Source organism: Triticum urartu, chromosome 5A (genome assembly GCF_056163025.1).
Source record: "Triticum urartu cultivar PI428250 chromosome 5A, HENAU_Tu73, whole genome shotgun sequence".
Classification (NCBI taxonomy): Eukaryota; Viridiplantae; Streptophyta; class Magnoliopsida; order Poales; family Poaceae; genus Triticum; species Triticum urartu.
Window position 1 is genome coordinate 418,660,637 of NC_141877.1, and position 16,620 is coordinate 418,677,256.

Here is a 16,620-nt window from a genome sequence, read left to right on the forward strand (position 1 = left end):
ACAACATATAGCTTGGCAACAAAGCTTGTCAAGGCCACTTTAATTAGCTAGTAAACACATTAAATACACACATATTCTCACATGAACTTTAGGAGATCATGATGTTCTTCATCATACTTCATTCACACATAAAGACAAGAAACAAAACATGCAATAATCTCATGATATACTCATATGGAGGTTCATCCAAATATGATGGATCCAAACATGCAAGGACTTAGTAAGCACGACGACTTGCCTTTGTTCAATCAGTTATATCAAGGACTATCTTCGGTTTCTTGGGGTTCTTCTCCACAGCGGTCTTCATCTCGGTATGTATCCGCTTGGTAATATCTTCACCATCTTTTCCATCTAATGTCAAGTGAACCACTTTGAGTTTGGAAATATTTTCTACACCAAAAAGTCCCTCCAACATTTTAAAATTTAGCTCAAGCCTTTCTAGTTCTGGCATTGCATTTACTGAAAAGCTCAGTAATGGCCAGAGAGGAGCTGAGAAGCGAAGAAGCTTCAGACTCTTAAAACCTCCATCTGGAATTCTAATCTCCCCATCAGAGTGCAACTTATTTTCAACAAGAGTTATCAAAGTTTCTGGATCTAGCTTTTCTGACCTAAAAAAGGTGAGAGAAAACAACGCCTCTAGTTTGCTGAGGTTCTCCAAGTTATCTTTCTGAAGAGCTGTCACTGCAAGGGTTAGCTTGCTGAGAGTATTGAGTTGATTTATCCAACCAAGGAGCTTAACCATATTTCCAGATAACTCAAGGGCAGTCAGAAATTTTGGAGGCGTAGATAGAGCATCCAATGATTTTAGGAACTCAGATGATTCATCAACAATTATGAGTGTGTGTAGAGAATATCCACGAAGGTACTCGATGGAGGATCTTAATTCTTCAAACTTGCACCACCTCCCATTGTTTTGAGCTTGTAGATGGCAAGTTTCCTCAACTCGGTCAAATGGTGAAAGTCCACGAATTCCCCAACAATCTCAATACCTGATAGTATGCGCAAGGCCTTCATTTCCTTTTTCTTACTCATCTCTTTCGGAAGTTTCAATGCCATCCGTGTTTTTTTATTCCCACCAATTATGTTAACTAGCCGTTCAAGCTGTCATATGGTTTTAGGCAACTCAACAACATTTGTCTCTCTTATGTCCAAAGTCTCTAGGTTCACAAGCCTATCAATCTTTTTTGGAAGCTCTTTGGTGTCAGTTCTCCGGAGGCTGAGAAACTTCAGAAGAAGCATTTTGCATATCTCTTTTGTATGGTGGTGTTTGAAACCTGTACAACCTTCAAGATCCAAGACATGCACAATTCCAAACATGAACGAATGGGAAGTTAACTGGTTGTTTAAATTCCCAAACATGGCCAGTGACCAAACATGAGACAGGTTCATATTCTCCGCATCCTTTGCATGTTTAGAATCACTGCCTTGGAGAGACAATTGACGGACCTTGTTGTTAGGGTTCCAAAAACAACCACATTTTTAAGGGTTACAAGAAACTACAACTTAGAGTCTAAGTTTTTAGCAGAAAACTACCACCTCGCGCTAGTTACCGGTTTGGCCAAATTAACCCTTATTATGATAGGCTTGACCCACGTGTAAGAGCTGATGTGGCACCACAAGGTCAACTATGTTTTCCAAAATATTGGATAAATTGTATCAAGGTGAAAACCAGAAGTACCACTGAAGTTGTAAACATCGATGTCACATGAAGATTTTCCCATATAATGAGTTTCTGAAAACTAGATTGTCCAACTTTATAATTAACAACAAAGTAAATAGCCTCGATCGTTAAGCCAAGCAACTTCAGTATTGATATCCTTAAGAGCTTGAGCTAAATTTAAGATATATTCACATAAACAAGTATGCACATATTATGCTTCTAATATTAATACTGCACTGCATAAAAATGTTTATTACAAAAACAATACACATTCAAAATGGCGTAATGCTATTTCAAAAATTTTAACAAGTAATGCTTTAGCCACGCTGAATGTGCGGGCCAGCCCGCTAGAAAAGAATAAGCAAAGAAACTGACTAGCTTTGGGTGCCAAATCCTATTCGGCGCCTTAAACGCCGAATATAGGCCAATCCGTACAGGGCGCACCCCCCGGATCCGGCTTGCCTGCTCCCTCCTCATGCTCCCATCTGTGCTCCCGCTTCATCCTACGGTTGTCTATTTTTCTTTTTCCTTTCTAATCTAATCATCTCCCCCCTGATTTTAAGGGGGTGGGGCCGGGTCTTATTTTATTCCAATTAAATCAAGCCACGTATGCGGGAGCACGGATGGGCACACGAGCGGGGAGCAGGCAAGTCTCGTCCGCACCCCCCCCCCCTCGTACACAGTCTTATAGCGGGCCGGCCCATCCTACTTTACTTTTCTTATAAAAACCCCCAAAAGATGAGCGTCCACCGCGACTCGAAGCCCACTCGTTCATTCACGTAGCTACCGCACAAACCAGTTGAACTAGATGACCACATGCGCAATACCACTCATTCTTTTTCTTCTCTTTATAACATGCAAAAAAGGAAGCTGTTTTCCCTGTTTCTTTTCCTTTTTTCTATCTTTTTCCTCTTTCTTAAACGGCGTGAACTTTTTCAAAGCGACCAAATTTTTGCAATATCGGTTTTTCAAATTCGATGAACTTTTCTCAAAATTGATGGACTTTTTTCAAAATTGATGAACTTTTTAAAAAATCGATAAACTTTTTTTTCAATTTGATGAACTTTTTTTCCAAAGTCTATGAACTTTTATTCAAACTTGATGAACTTTTTTCAAACTCGTTGAACTTTTTCAAAATCGATGAACTTTTTTTCAAAATCAATGAACTCTTTTTCAGATCGATGATCTTTTCTTTCAAAATCAATGAACTATTTTCATTTTTGTGATTTTTCTTCAAAATTGATATTCTTTTTATAGGGATTTCACAAAGAAAAACTTTTTTGCGGGAGTTCGATCGAGAGCGAACGTACCTTTTATTTAGAAAAAAGCGAACGTAGCTGTGCGCGATGGAGAGCGGTCTTTTCTTTTCCGAGCGAGTTGCGAAGGATGCTGCGCTTTTTTAATGGGCCGGCCCAATTTCTCGTGCGTGTAGGCGCCAGCAACGGGATCGGGCGCATAGAGCGCTGACGAGGAGGTCTCGCTTTGGGTTCAGCCTGCCCATGGGAGGACGTGGGCTCCGTGGTCCTGGATTTCCACATGAGCTGTTTTGTTATGTACCACTGGGACTGGGCCTGACTCTAACACATCATCATGTTTCATGATCCCCAGACTGGGTCGTAACTAAAGGGACCTCCTATAGGCTGCTTACTGCGCCAAACAGTTGATGGTTTGCAAAGAAAGTTGCTGACCTGGGCTGGCACATTTAGGATAGCGCATCAACAACAAAAACGGCCCCTAGGTATGATTTGTACTCGTGATAAGCGGTTAACAGGACCTCGCATCTAGCCAACGCGACAAACCAACTCTAGTGAAAGATTAGTAACGTGACCATTAAAGAAGAGAACGACTACGACAAAATTTAAACAACTGTCGCAAAATATTCCCAAAAACGTGCATGTGGGGTTCTGAACACACGACCTCAAGTGAGTGGACCACAGCACTAGCCACTGTGTTCATCTACCTGCTTATCCAAAAATGGTAGCTTGGTTAATATAAACTATAGGCGGCAAAAGAAAATGAAGTTCTTTGAAATTTTGAACGTGGTTTATTTTTGGCAAAAGTAAATATATTTAGAAATCCGAACATTTTCAAAATTTGCTAACAATCTTTTAAAGACTCGAACATTTTTTGAGAATCTGAAACTTTTTTTTGTAAAAAAGCAACGAAATTGAAAGCGAGAACATTTTTCAAAATTACGAACAACCTTTTCAAAATGCAAACATTTTCTAAAAACAGGAACAAAATTCAAAAAATGCACAGTTTCTGAAATTATCAATTGTTTTTTCAAAACACGAATGTTTTAATAAAATTCCCGCAAATATTTTTTCAATTTGAGAACAAATTACGAAAAAGTGGATATTTTTAATTTATGAATAAATTTCGAAAATCGGAAGATTTTATGTAAAAGTGCGAACATTTTTCTAAAAAAGTGAGCATTTTTTACAATTCAAGAACATTTTAGGAAATTTATCTAACATTTTCTGAATTTGTGAACAAATTTTGGAAACGCAGACATTTTTTGAATTTGAGAACAATTTTAGAAAGTAGGAACATTTTCTGAAATCCGTGAACATTTTTTGAATTTGTGAACAATACTAAGAAATGCGAACTTTTTATGAAATTTTAAACTGTTCGAATTTTGAATCTGGGAGGTTTACGCACTTTACAGACGGGCCGGCCCAAGTGGCTCGCTAGGTCACCATGCCTGTGCGATTGGTCGACAGTTTGATGCAGGGTGCGTCGAATAGGGTTTTCTGTAACTAAACTATGTGTACTCCTACGCGGGGGTAGTCCTGGCCATGGACAGCCCGGTCCGAACAGCCCGGCCCGAAAAAGCCTGACCCGGCCCGGCCTGACGCCGCTCCCGGGCCGGGCTCGGGCCTAGATTTTGAGCCCGAAGGCCGGGCCAGGCCGGGCCCAGACCCATCGTTTTCGCGTTTTCCTGAAGGACAGGCCGGGCCGGCCCGAAGCCCGACGGGCTTTTATGGATTCGGGCCGGGCTCGGGCCTAGAAAACAGGCCCGACGGCCGGGCCGGGCCGGGCTCGGGCCTGAGTTTTTTGCGTCGGGCTTGGATAGGCCCGGCCCGAAGCCCGACCCGGCCCGAGGTATGGCCAGGTATACACGAGGGCTATATCTCGCTTATTACAAGACAGAGCCCCCCCCCCCACCTTTGGCGCTCCACTAAACAGGCGGGTCCAACACTGTAGCTCACACTTTTGGCATTGGGAAGATTCTATAGAACGGTTCAGACCAGTTTTAGAACCTTCTGACTGGTTTTTCTTCTTCTTTTGTTTCTCCATATTTTTGTATTGGTTTTTTTATATTTTATATTTTTATTTTTCTAAACGCATGTCAATTTTTTTCATACACGTTTAACATTTTTCAAATGCATGACAAATATTTTTAAAATACATGTTTGAACATTGTTGCTGAATAAATGTTAAATTTTGCAAATACAGATTGAAACATTTTTTAATGGAAAGAAAGCCCTTTTATATTACGTGATTTTTTTACATTGTATTAACATGGGCCCAACCCCGTATGAGTATGATGTGATGTTCCTTGACACGTATGAGTTGCATTGTAGGCGAGCGTTCTGTACCTCTCGCCGGTAGCAAGGTATAGCCCCCCCCCCCCCCCCCCCCCCCCCCGCGTGCTCTTGAATGATATACATTCATTTATTTATTTAATTGGAGTAGGGGTTTTGGAGCTTTGCCTATATGGAGGCAGAATTTTTCAAAAATCAAACCTATTAGTTTCAAAAAATCTAAAAAAATAGTGCCCCTCCATTTTTATTTACTTTGCATATTAGCTTTATCTCGGGTCAAATTTTCTAAACTTAGACAAAGTTTATACACAGAAAATGTAACATCCACAATACCAAATCAATACATTAGAATCATCATTCAATATTTTTTTGATACCACATATATTTTTACTGTGAATGTTTAAATTGTTTTCTATAAATTTCATCAAATTTTATAAAATTTGACTTAGGTCAAAACTAATACGCGGAATAAATAAAAGAAAGGGGAATACAAGTATACAAGCATGTGAATGTGTAAAATTTCAGGATGAAGTACCTTGAAATGCGAGCTGCGCAAACAAAAAACAAAATCATGGACTTTGAGGATGAATAGTATCTGCACTAAAAAGCTACAAATTTGTATTGTTTTGTGTAGCATTCATTTTAACATATTTCGTCCTGAAAGTTCACACACCTATGCATCAAGTATATGTGTATTATTTTAAAAAAAACTGAAACATAAAAATTTGAATTACGACCGTTTCAAATTCATTCGGCCTCCATGGAGGCCGAGCTCCATTCAGCATTTTCGGTTTAGGCCTCTTTTGGTTCATAGGATAGGATTATCGTAGGAATAGGAATTTTGTAGGAAATGAGATGACATGTATCTTAAATTCTATGAGTAGGAATAGAAAACGAGATGTCATTTGGTTGACACCAAAAGAATTTTTTCATTAAGTCTAGGCTCATTTTTATTTTCCTATGAAATGTGAAGGATGGGAACCAATCCTATGTAGGAATAGGAACCCATTCCTATGAACCAAAGGGTTCTAAAGAAAAAAAATCCTGTAAGAATCCTATCCTCTAGAATTTTTATGAAATTCCTCCAAACCAAACCAAGAAGGCCTTAATTGCGTACGTATATATGCACCTAAAGTTTGCCCGATGCATTCCTTGGCACGGACTCCAGAGTAGAGTAGAAAGATGAAACCTACAATGCAAGCAGTGATGGTGGTGGCGCTGCATCCTCACCCTCGTGGGGAGCTGATGGCCCATGGCGCATGCAGATCCGGAGTGAAAGCCCATGCGCCCATACGCCCAGAGCCGCGCGACAGCGCCGTGCACCTGCTCTTCCGTATGCCGGCCGGACGCGAGATCTACCGGCGCCATCCTCCCCTGCCCCATCGCTGCGCGCGCCATGTTCGCTCGCTCGCCCGCTCATCCATCGTCGAACGTGGATCCGCATGTGCGACGCCGACGCGGTACCGTGTGTCTATCCCGGGCGCCGTACCGCCGGCACAGTCGAGAGCAGGGAGCGGCTAAGTAGGAGTCGTCAGGTCACTGTGGCGCTCCTACCTGTGTACCGTGGCAGGACGCTCGAATTAGTTGCGCAGGTGACCACATAGATAGATAGATAGATAGACGTTGTGGTCACGCACAGCAATAATCGCTCGCTACCACGTCGCAGCAGTAAGTCGAATGAACAGTACGTGGCCCGGATTCAATTTTTTTAAAAAGTAGGATGACCCCAGCCTCTGCATCTATGAGATGCATGCGGCCATCTTACTGATTATTTTGAGAACCTTATAAAGTAGTACAACAATATGCCTGAATCCATCATCTTGACAATATATGCCGCTACTCCAATTTATATGATAAAGGTGTACAAACTGGGTCAAATATCCGAACCTCTCACCTAAACCCAACATCTAAAGCTGGAGGCCCTGACCGAGCCACATACCGAGTCAAGGTCATAATCTGGTCCGACGCACTCACATGTGTCGTCGTCGCCGTCCAACAAAGTTAGGGCTTTCGCCCGGGAGATCTAGGGGAAGGGAAGTGAGGGGATCAGTCCATACCGACGCCTCCAAAGAGAGGAACGGCGCCCTCAGGCGTCCCCGTCGACGCAGCCGGCCATGGCCGACCAGGGATTTCGCCCCAACTAGACCACCGGCGACCCAAGGAAGCTCGGCCCGACGAGGCTGGCCCGCACGCCAAACAGGGGAGAAGGGGAGGCGCCAGATCGCGCGCAACGGTCACCGCAGAAACCGCCGCCGGCCGCCAACGATCGCTGGATCCCGCCGCCCGCGCGGCCGGGACGCCAGATCCACCGCCCGTATGGCTGCTAGCCGGTCGTGCCTTGCCAATGGAGCCGCCGCTCCAGATCCGGGGTTTCCCACACAGATGCAGGGCAACCGAGGCCTCGCCGACACCATCCTTGGCGCCCCGGGCTTGCCCGACAGCTGCCTCAGGCGGCGGCGAGGAAGGAAAGCGAAGGAGGGGCGGCTAGGGAGGAGGAGGAGGGGGCGGCTAGGGTTGGGAGGGAGGAGGAGGAGGGTCTCTGACTCTCTTACTATGTGGATGATGCTGTGTTGTGATGCTTTGAACATCTTCCACATCCTATCATCTACCCTTGCTTCGTGGCCCGGATTCATGGAACTGCAGGCCCACTCTTCTCCGTGTCCACCCCGGTCGACCGACTCGCCCGCTCTCGGTCGGTCGTCGGTGACGTAGGGCGTCTCTCGCGCGCAGCCCCGACACGAGCACGCCGCGGCACACGGGGCCCGAAAGGCGGGCGCGACCTACCGCGGGGCGGGAAGCTGGCGTAAATGCGATCCGGCCGTGGTCACGACGGCTGCATACGGGTACTACGTCGTACGCACCACCCACGCGGCACTGTGGCCGTCCGCGCCCACGAGGCGCCCGGCGCCCGTGTTCCTCGCCGCGCGCACATGGCCCGTCGCCATACGCCCTCCGCACCGCTACACTACGGCGACCGTTCAACCGTAGACGACACTCGCGTGTGTGGAGATCCGGGGCTGCGATCCTCCTGCCCCCAGGCCGTTTTGGTCCTGTTTTGGATATTCTAACTCAGTTAGAGATTAAAATTAGAGCATTTTCAACAGCCGCCGAACATGTCGTGTGCTAAAAACTATTTTGCCGCATGTCCATCTTCTGGTTTGACGCGGCGGGCAGCGCTGGTTCCAGCAGCCGCGCTAAAATGCAGCACGCGCGACTGTCGCACAAACAACATATACATTTCAGAACAGAAGCAAAAAAATCAAACACAAACAAAATAAATCAAAATAAATAGTTTAATTTCGTTATTACAACTCAAACGAACAGTTTATCGTTCAATATAGCAAATAGTTCAACAATACAACAAATAGTCCAACAATACAATATCAAACGCACAAATCATGATGATCTTTGTCGTTCATTCCATGCCCACCACTCCTCAATGAGATCCTTCTGAAAATCATCATGCGCTGCGGGACGTCGAATGACATGATACGAGGCAACAAAACGGGCCACCCTTTCAGCCATCCGTCGCACTTGCACGGGATGTCCCAAAGCATTCATTGATCCTACAAGCGTGCATGATGTACCAAAGCATTTTTTGATCCCCAAATCTAGCCGGTCCTCTCACAATAGCAAATTGGACTTGCAAAATCCCAAAAGCTCTCTCCACATCTTTTCTAGCCGCCGCCTAAGCATTGTGGAAATCAAGATTTTTCTTACCTTCCGACTTTTTCAATGGCTGCACAAAGGTTTGCCACTTTGGATAGATGACATCCGCTAGGTAATAGTCATAGTCGTATGTACGGCCATTTGCTACAAACTGCACCGGTGGCAAATCACCATTTGCAATCTTATTCATCATTGGTGACCGGTTGACAACATTGATGTCATTCAAAGATCCAGGCATTTCAAAGAATGCATGCCAAATCTAAGTCTCTTGATCGGCCACCGCTTCAAGGATTACAGTGGAACCTTTTTTTTTTGGTCGTGGAATTGCCCATGCCATGTCTTTGGACAATTCTTTCAACTCCAATGCATGCAATCTATTGAGCCAAGCATACCAGAAAAGCCGCGAGCTTTGTTCATCTCCAATAGCCTTGCAGCGTCTTTAGCATTGGGAGATCTCAAATACTCCTTGCCAAACACTTGCACAATTCCGACTGCGAAGCGCTTGACACACATGATGGCTTGGCTCTCACCCATAGTCAAGTGATCATCAACTAAATCAACCGGGATACCGTATGCCAACATACGCAAAGCGGCTGTCACCTTTTGAAAGGTGCTATGCCCAAACTCTCTGGCGGCATTCCTCCTTTGCTGGAAAAAATCGGTCATGGCTCGCTCGTTCCTCTGCAATGCGCCTGAACAACTCGGTGCTCATCCTAAACCGGCGACGAAAGTACGACTCCGGGTATGTGGGATTCTCCACGAAATAGTGCCTCATCAATCTGTTATGGGCATCAATCCTATCCCTCCAAATTTTCTGTCGACCCATAACCGAACAATCGTGCTTCGGTTTTTTATTGATGTGCATAGCTAGGATCATTGCAAGATCCTCCTCCTTTTTCATATCAAATTCTTCTTCCGAAGAATCATATAACGAACTCATCTACATGTTGGGGAACGTAGTAATTTCAAAATTTTTCCTACGCACACGCAAGATCATGTGATGCATAGCAACGAGGGGGAGAGTGTTGTCTACGTACCCAACGCAGACCGACTGCGGAACCGATGATACGACGTAGAGGAAGTAGTCGTACGTCTTCACGATCCAACCGATCAAGCACCGAAACTACGGCACCTCCGAGTTCGAGCACACGTTCAGCTCGATGACGATCCCCGAACTCCGATCCAGCAAAGTTTCGGGGAAGAGTTCCGTCAGCACGACGGCGTGGTGACGATCTTGATGTACTACAGCAGCAGGGCTTCGCCTAAACTCCGCTACAGTATTATCGAGGTATATGGTGGCAGGGGGCACCGCACACGGCTAAGGAATAGATCACCTGGATCAACTTGTGTGTTCTAGGGTGCCTCTACCTCAGTATATAAAGGAGCCAAGGGGGGAGGGGGGCGCCGGCCAGGGAGAGAGGCGCAGGAGGAGTCCTACTCCTTCCGGGAGTAGGACTCCCCCCCAATCCTATTTCAACTAGGATTCCCCAAGGGGGGAAAGAGAGAGAGGGGGGCCGGCCACCTCTCCTAGTCCTAATAGGACTAGGGGAAGGGGGAGGCGCGCAGCCCATCTAGGGCAGCCCCTTCTCTTTTCCACTAAGGCCCACTATGGCCCATATAGCTCCCGGGGGGTTCCGGTAACCCTCCCGGTACTCCGGTAAAATCCCGATTTCACCCGGAACACTTCCGATGTCCAAACATAGGCTTCCAATATATCAATCTTTACGTCTCAACCATTTCGAGACTCCTCGTCATGTCCGTGATCACATCCGGGACTCCGAACAACCTTCGGTACATCAAAATGCATAAACTCATAATATAATTGTCATCGTAACCTTAAGCATGCGGACCCTACGGGTTCGAGAACAATGTAGACATGACCGAGACATGTCTCCGGTCAATAACCAATAGCGGGACCTGGATGCCCATATTGGCTCCTACATATTCTACGAAGATCTTTATCGGTCAGACCGCATAACAACATACGTTGTTCCCTTTGTCATCGGTATGTTACTTGCCCGAGATTCGATCGTCGGTATCCAATACCTAGTTCAATCTCGTTACTGGCAAGTCTCTTTACTCGTTCCGTAATACATCATCTCACAACTAACTCATTAGTTGCAATGCTTGCAAGGCTTATGTGATGTGCATTACCGAGAGGGCCCAGAGATACCTCTCCGACAATCGGAGTGACAAATCCTAATCTCGAAATACGCCAACCCAACATCTACCTTTGGAGACACCTTTAATGCTCCTTTATAATCACCCAGTTACGTTGTGACGTTTGGTAGCACCCAAAGTGTTCCTCCGGCAAACGGGAGTTGCATAATCTCATAGTCATAGGAACATGTATAAGTCATGAAGGAAAAGCAATAGCAACATACTAAACAATCGGGTGCTAAGCTAATGGAATGGGTCATGTCAATCAGATCATTCAACTAATGATGTGACCTCGTTAATCAAATAACAACTCATTGTTCATGGTTAGGAAACATAACCATCTTTGATTAACGAGCTAGTCAAGTAGAGGCATACTAGTGACACTTTATTTGTCTATGTATTCACACATGTATTATGTTTCCGGTAAATACAATTCTAGCATGAATAATAAACATTTATCATGATTATAAGGAAATAAATAATAACTTTATTATTGCCTCTAGGGCATATTTCCTTCAGTCTCCCACTTGCACTAGAGTCAATAATCTAGATTACACTGTAATGATTCTAACACCCATGGAGCTTTGGTGCTGATCATGTTTTGCTCGTGGAAGAGGCTTAGTCAACGGGTCTGCAACATTCAGATCAGTATGTATCTTGCAAATCTCTATGTCTCCCACCTGGACTAGATCCCGGATGGAATTGAAGCGTCTCTTGATGTGTTTGGTCCTTTTGTGAAATCTGGATTCCTTTGCCAAGGCAATTGCACCAGTATTGTCACAAAAGATTTTCATTGGACCCGATGCACTAGGTATGACACCTAGATCGGATATGAACTCCTTCATCCAGACTCCTTCGTTTGCTGCTTCCGAAGCAGCTATGTACTCCGCTTCACATGTAGATCCCGCTACGACGCTTCGTTTAGAACTGCACCAACTGACAGCTCCACCGTTTAATGTAAACACGTATCCGGTTTGCGATTTAGAATCGTCCGTATCAGTGTCAAAGCTTGCATCAACGTAACCTTTTACGGTGAGCTCTTTGTCACCTCCATATACGAGAAACATATCCTTAGTCCTTTTCAGGTATTTCAGGATGTTCTTGACCGCTGTCCAGTGATCCACTCCTGGATTACTTTGGTACCTCCCTGCTAAACTTATAGCAAGGCACACATCAGGTCTGGTACACAGCATTGCATACATGATAGAGTCTATGGCTGATGCATAGGGAACATCTTTCATATTCTCTCTATCTTCTGCAGTGGTCGGGCATTGAGTCTTACTCAACTTCACACCTTGTAACACAGGCAAGAATCCTTTCTTTGCTTGATCCATTTTGAATTTCTTCAAAATCTTGTCAAGGTATGTGCTTTGTGAAAGTCCAATTAAGCGTCTTGATCTATCTCTATAGATCTTAATGCCTAATATGTAAGCAGCTTCACCGAGGTCTTTCATTGAAAAACTTTTATTCAAGTATCCCTTTATGCTATTCAGAAATTCTATATCATTTCCAATCAACAATATGTCATCCACATATAATATTAGAAATGCTACAGAGCTCCCACTCACTTTCTTGTAAATACAGACTTCTCCGAAAGTCTGTATAAAACCAAATGCTTTGATCACACTATCAAAGCGTTTATTCCAACTCCGAGAAGTTTGCACCAGTCCATAAATGGATCGCTGGAGCTTGCACACTTTGTTAGCTCCCTTTGGATTGACAAAACCTTCCGGTTGCATCATATACAACTCTTCTTCCAGAAATCCATTCAGGAATGCAGTTTTGACATCCATCTGCCAAATTTCATAATCATAAAATGCGGCAATCGCTAACATGATTCGGACAGACTTAAGCATCGCTACGGGTGAGAAAGTCTCATCGTAGTCAACCCCTTGAACTTGTCGAAAACCTTTCGCGACAAGTCGAGCTTTGTAGACAGTAATATTACCATCAGCGTCAGTCTTCTTCTTGAAGATCCATTTATTCTCTATTGCTTGCCGATCATCTGGCAAGTCAACCAAAGTCCATACTTTGTTCTCATACATGGATCCCATCTCAGATTTCATGGCTTCAAGCCACTTTGCGGAATCTGGGCTCACCATCGCTTCTTCATAGTTCGTAGGTTCATCATGATCTAGTAGCATGACTTCCAGAACTGGATTACCGTACCACTCTGGTGCGGATCTTATTCTGGTTGATCTACGAGGTTCAGTAGTATCTTGTTCTGAAGTTTCATGATCATTATCATTAACTTCCTCACTTATTGGTGTAGGTGTTGCTGAAACAGTTTTCTGTGATGTACTACTTTCCAACAAGGGAGCAGGTACAGTTACCTCGTCAAGTTCTACTTTCCTCCGACTCACTTCTTTCGAGAGAAACTCCTTCTCAAGAAAGTTTCCGAATTTAGCAACAAAAGTCTTGCCTTCGGATCTGTGATAGAAGGTGTATCCAATAGTTTCCTTTGGATATCCTATGAAGACACATTTCTCCGATTTGGGTTCGAGCTTGTCAGGTTGAAGCTTTTTCACATAAGCATCGCAGCCCCAAACTTTCAGAAACGACAACTTTGGTTTCTTGCCAAACCACAGTTCATAAGGCGTCGTCTCAACGGATTTTGATGGTGCCCTATTTAACGTGAATGCGGCCGTCTCTAGAGCATAACCCCAAAACGATAGCGGTAAATCAGTAAGAGACATCATAGATCGCACCTTATCCAGTAAAGTACGATTACGACGTTCGGACACACCATTACGCTGTGGTGTTCCAGGTGGCGTGAGTTGTGAAACTATTCCACAATTTTTCAAATGTACACCAAACTCGTAACTCAAATATTCTCCTCCACGATCAGATCGTAGAAACTTTATTTTCTTGTTACGATGATTTTCAACTTCACTCTGAAATTCTTTGAACTTTTCAAATGTTTCAGACTTATGTTTCATTAAGTAGATATACCCATATCTGCTTAAATCATCTGTGAAGGTGAGAAAATAACGATATCCGCCACGAGCCTCAATATTCATCGGACCACATACATCGGTATGTATGATTTCCAACAAGTCTGTTGCTCTCTTCATAGTACCGGAGAACGGTGTTTTAGTCATCTTGCCCATGAGGCACGGTTCGCAAGTATCAAGTGATTCATAATCAAGTGGTTCCAAAAGTCCATCAGTATGGAGTTTCTTCATGCGCTTTATACCGATATGACCTAAACGACAGTGCCACAAATAAGTTGCACTTTCATTATCAACTCTGCATCTTTTGGCTTCAACATTATGAATATGTGTATTACTACTATCGATATTCAATAAGAATAGACCACTCTTCAAGGGTGCATGACCATAAAAGATATTACTCATATAAATAGAACAACCATTATTCTCTGATTTAAATGAATAACCGTCTCGCATTAAACAAGATCCAGATATAATGTTCATGCTCAACGCTGGCACCAAATAACAATTATTTAGGTCTAATATTAATCCCGAAGGTAGATGTAGAGGTAGCGTGCCGACCGCGATCACATCGACTTTGGAACCGTTTCCCACGCGCATCGTCACCTCGTCCTTAGCCAATCTTCGCTTAATCCGTAGCCCCTGTTTCGAGTTGCAAATATTAGCAACAGAACCAGTATCAAATACCCAGGTGCTACTGCGAGCATTAGTAAGGTACACATCAATAACATGTATATCATATATACCTTTGTTCACTTTGCCATCCTTCTTATCCGCCAAATATTTGGGGCAGTTCCGCTTCCAGTGACCAGTCTGCTTGCAGTAGAAGCACTCAGTTTCAGGCTTAGGTCCAGACTTGGGTTTCTTCTCTTGAGCAGCAACTGGCTTGCCGTTCTTCTTGAAGTTCCCCTTCTTCTTTCCTTTGCCCTTTTTCTTGAAACTAGTGGTCTTGTTGACCATCAACACTTGATGCTCTTTCTTGATTTCTACCTCCGCAGCTTTCAGCATCGCGAAGAGCTCGGGAATAGTCTTGTTCATCCCTTGCATATTATAGTTCATCACGAAGCTCTTGTAGCTTGGTGGCAGTGATTGGAGAATTCTGTCAATGACGCAATCATCTGGAAGATTAACTCCCAATTGAATCAAGTGATTATTATACCCAGACATCTTGAGTATATGCTCACTGACAGAACTGTTCTCCTCCATCTTGCAGCTATAGAACTTATTGGAGACTTCATATCTCTCAATCCGGGCATTTGCTTGAAATATCAACTTCAACTCCTGGAACATCTCATATGCTCCATGACGTTCAAAACGTTGTTGAAGTCCCGATTCTAAGCCGTAAAGCATGGCACACTGAACTATCGAGTAGTCATCAGCTTTGCTCTGCCATACGTTCATAACATCTGGTGTTGATCCAGCAGCAGGCCTGGCACCCAGCGGTGCTTCCAGGACGTAATTCTTCTGTGCAGCAATGAGGATAATCCTCAAGTTACAGACCCAGTCCGTGTAATTGCTACCATCATCTTTCATCTTTGCTTTCTCAAGGAACGCATTAAAATTCAACGGAACAACAGCACGAGCCATCTATCTACAATCAACATAAACAAGCAAGATACTATCAGGTACTAAGTTCATGATAAATTTAAGTTCAATTAATCATATTACTTAAGAACTCCCACTTAGATAGACATCCCTCTAATCTTCTAAGTGATTACGTGATCCAAATCAACTAAACCATAACCGATCATCACGTGAGATGGAGTAGCTTTCAATGGTGAACATCGTTTATGTTGATCATATCTACTATATGATTCACGCTCGACCTTTCGGTCTCCGTGTTCCGAGGCCATATCTGTATATGCTTGGCTCGTCAAGTATAACCTGAGTATTCCGCGTGCGCAACTGTTTTGCACCCGTTGTATTTGAACGTAGAGCCTATCACACCCGATCATCACGTGGTGTCTCAGCACGAAGAACTTTCGCAACGGTGCATACTCAGGGAGAACACTTCTTGATAATTTAGTGAGAGATCATCTTATAATGCTACCGTCAATCAAAGCAAGATAAGATGCATAAAAGATAAACATCACATGCAATCAATATAAGTGATATGATATGGCCATCATCATCTTGTGCTTGTGATCTCCATCTCCGAAGCACCGTCATGATCACCATCGTCACCGGCGTGACACCTTGATCTCCATCGTAGCATCGTTGTCGTCTCGCCAATCTTATGCTTCCACGACTATCACTACCGTTCAGTAATAAAGTAAAGCATTACATCGCGATTGCATTGCATACAATAAAGCGACAACCATATGGCTCCTGCCAGTTGCCGATAACTCGGTTACAAAACATGATCATCTCATACAATAAAATTCAGCATCATGCCTTGACCATATCACATCACAACATGCCCTGCAAAAACAAGTTAGACGTCCTCTATTTTGTTGTTGCAAGTTTTACGTGGCTGCTACGGGCTTAAGTAAGAACCAATCTCACCTACGCATCAAAACCACAACGATAGTTTGTCAAATAGACTCCGTTTTAACCTTCGCAAGGACCGGGCGTAGCCATACTTGGTTCAACTAAAGTTGGAGAGACAGTCGCCCGCAAGCCATCTCTGTGC

At 44.0% G+C, this 16,620-nt stretch overlaps 1 pseudogene; it reads right to left on the reverse strand.

The window, feature by feature from the left end:
• Positions 1-244: 244 nt before the first annotated feature.
• LOC147971683 (disease resistance protein Pik-2 pseudogene) lies at positions 245-6,591 on the reverse strand (annotated as a pseudogene).
• Positions 6,592-16,620: the final 10,029 nt, after the last annotated feature.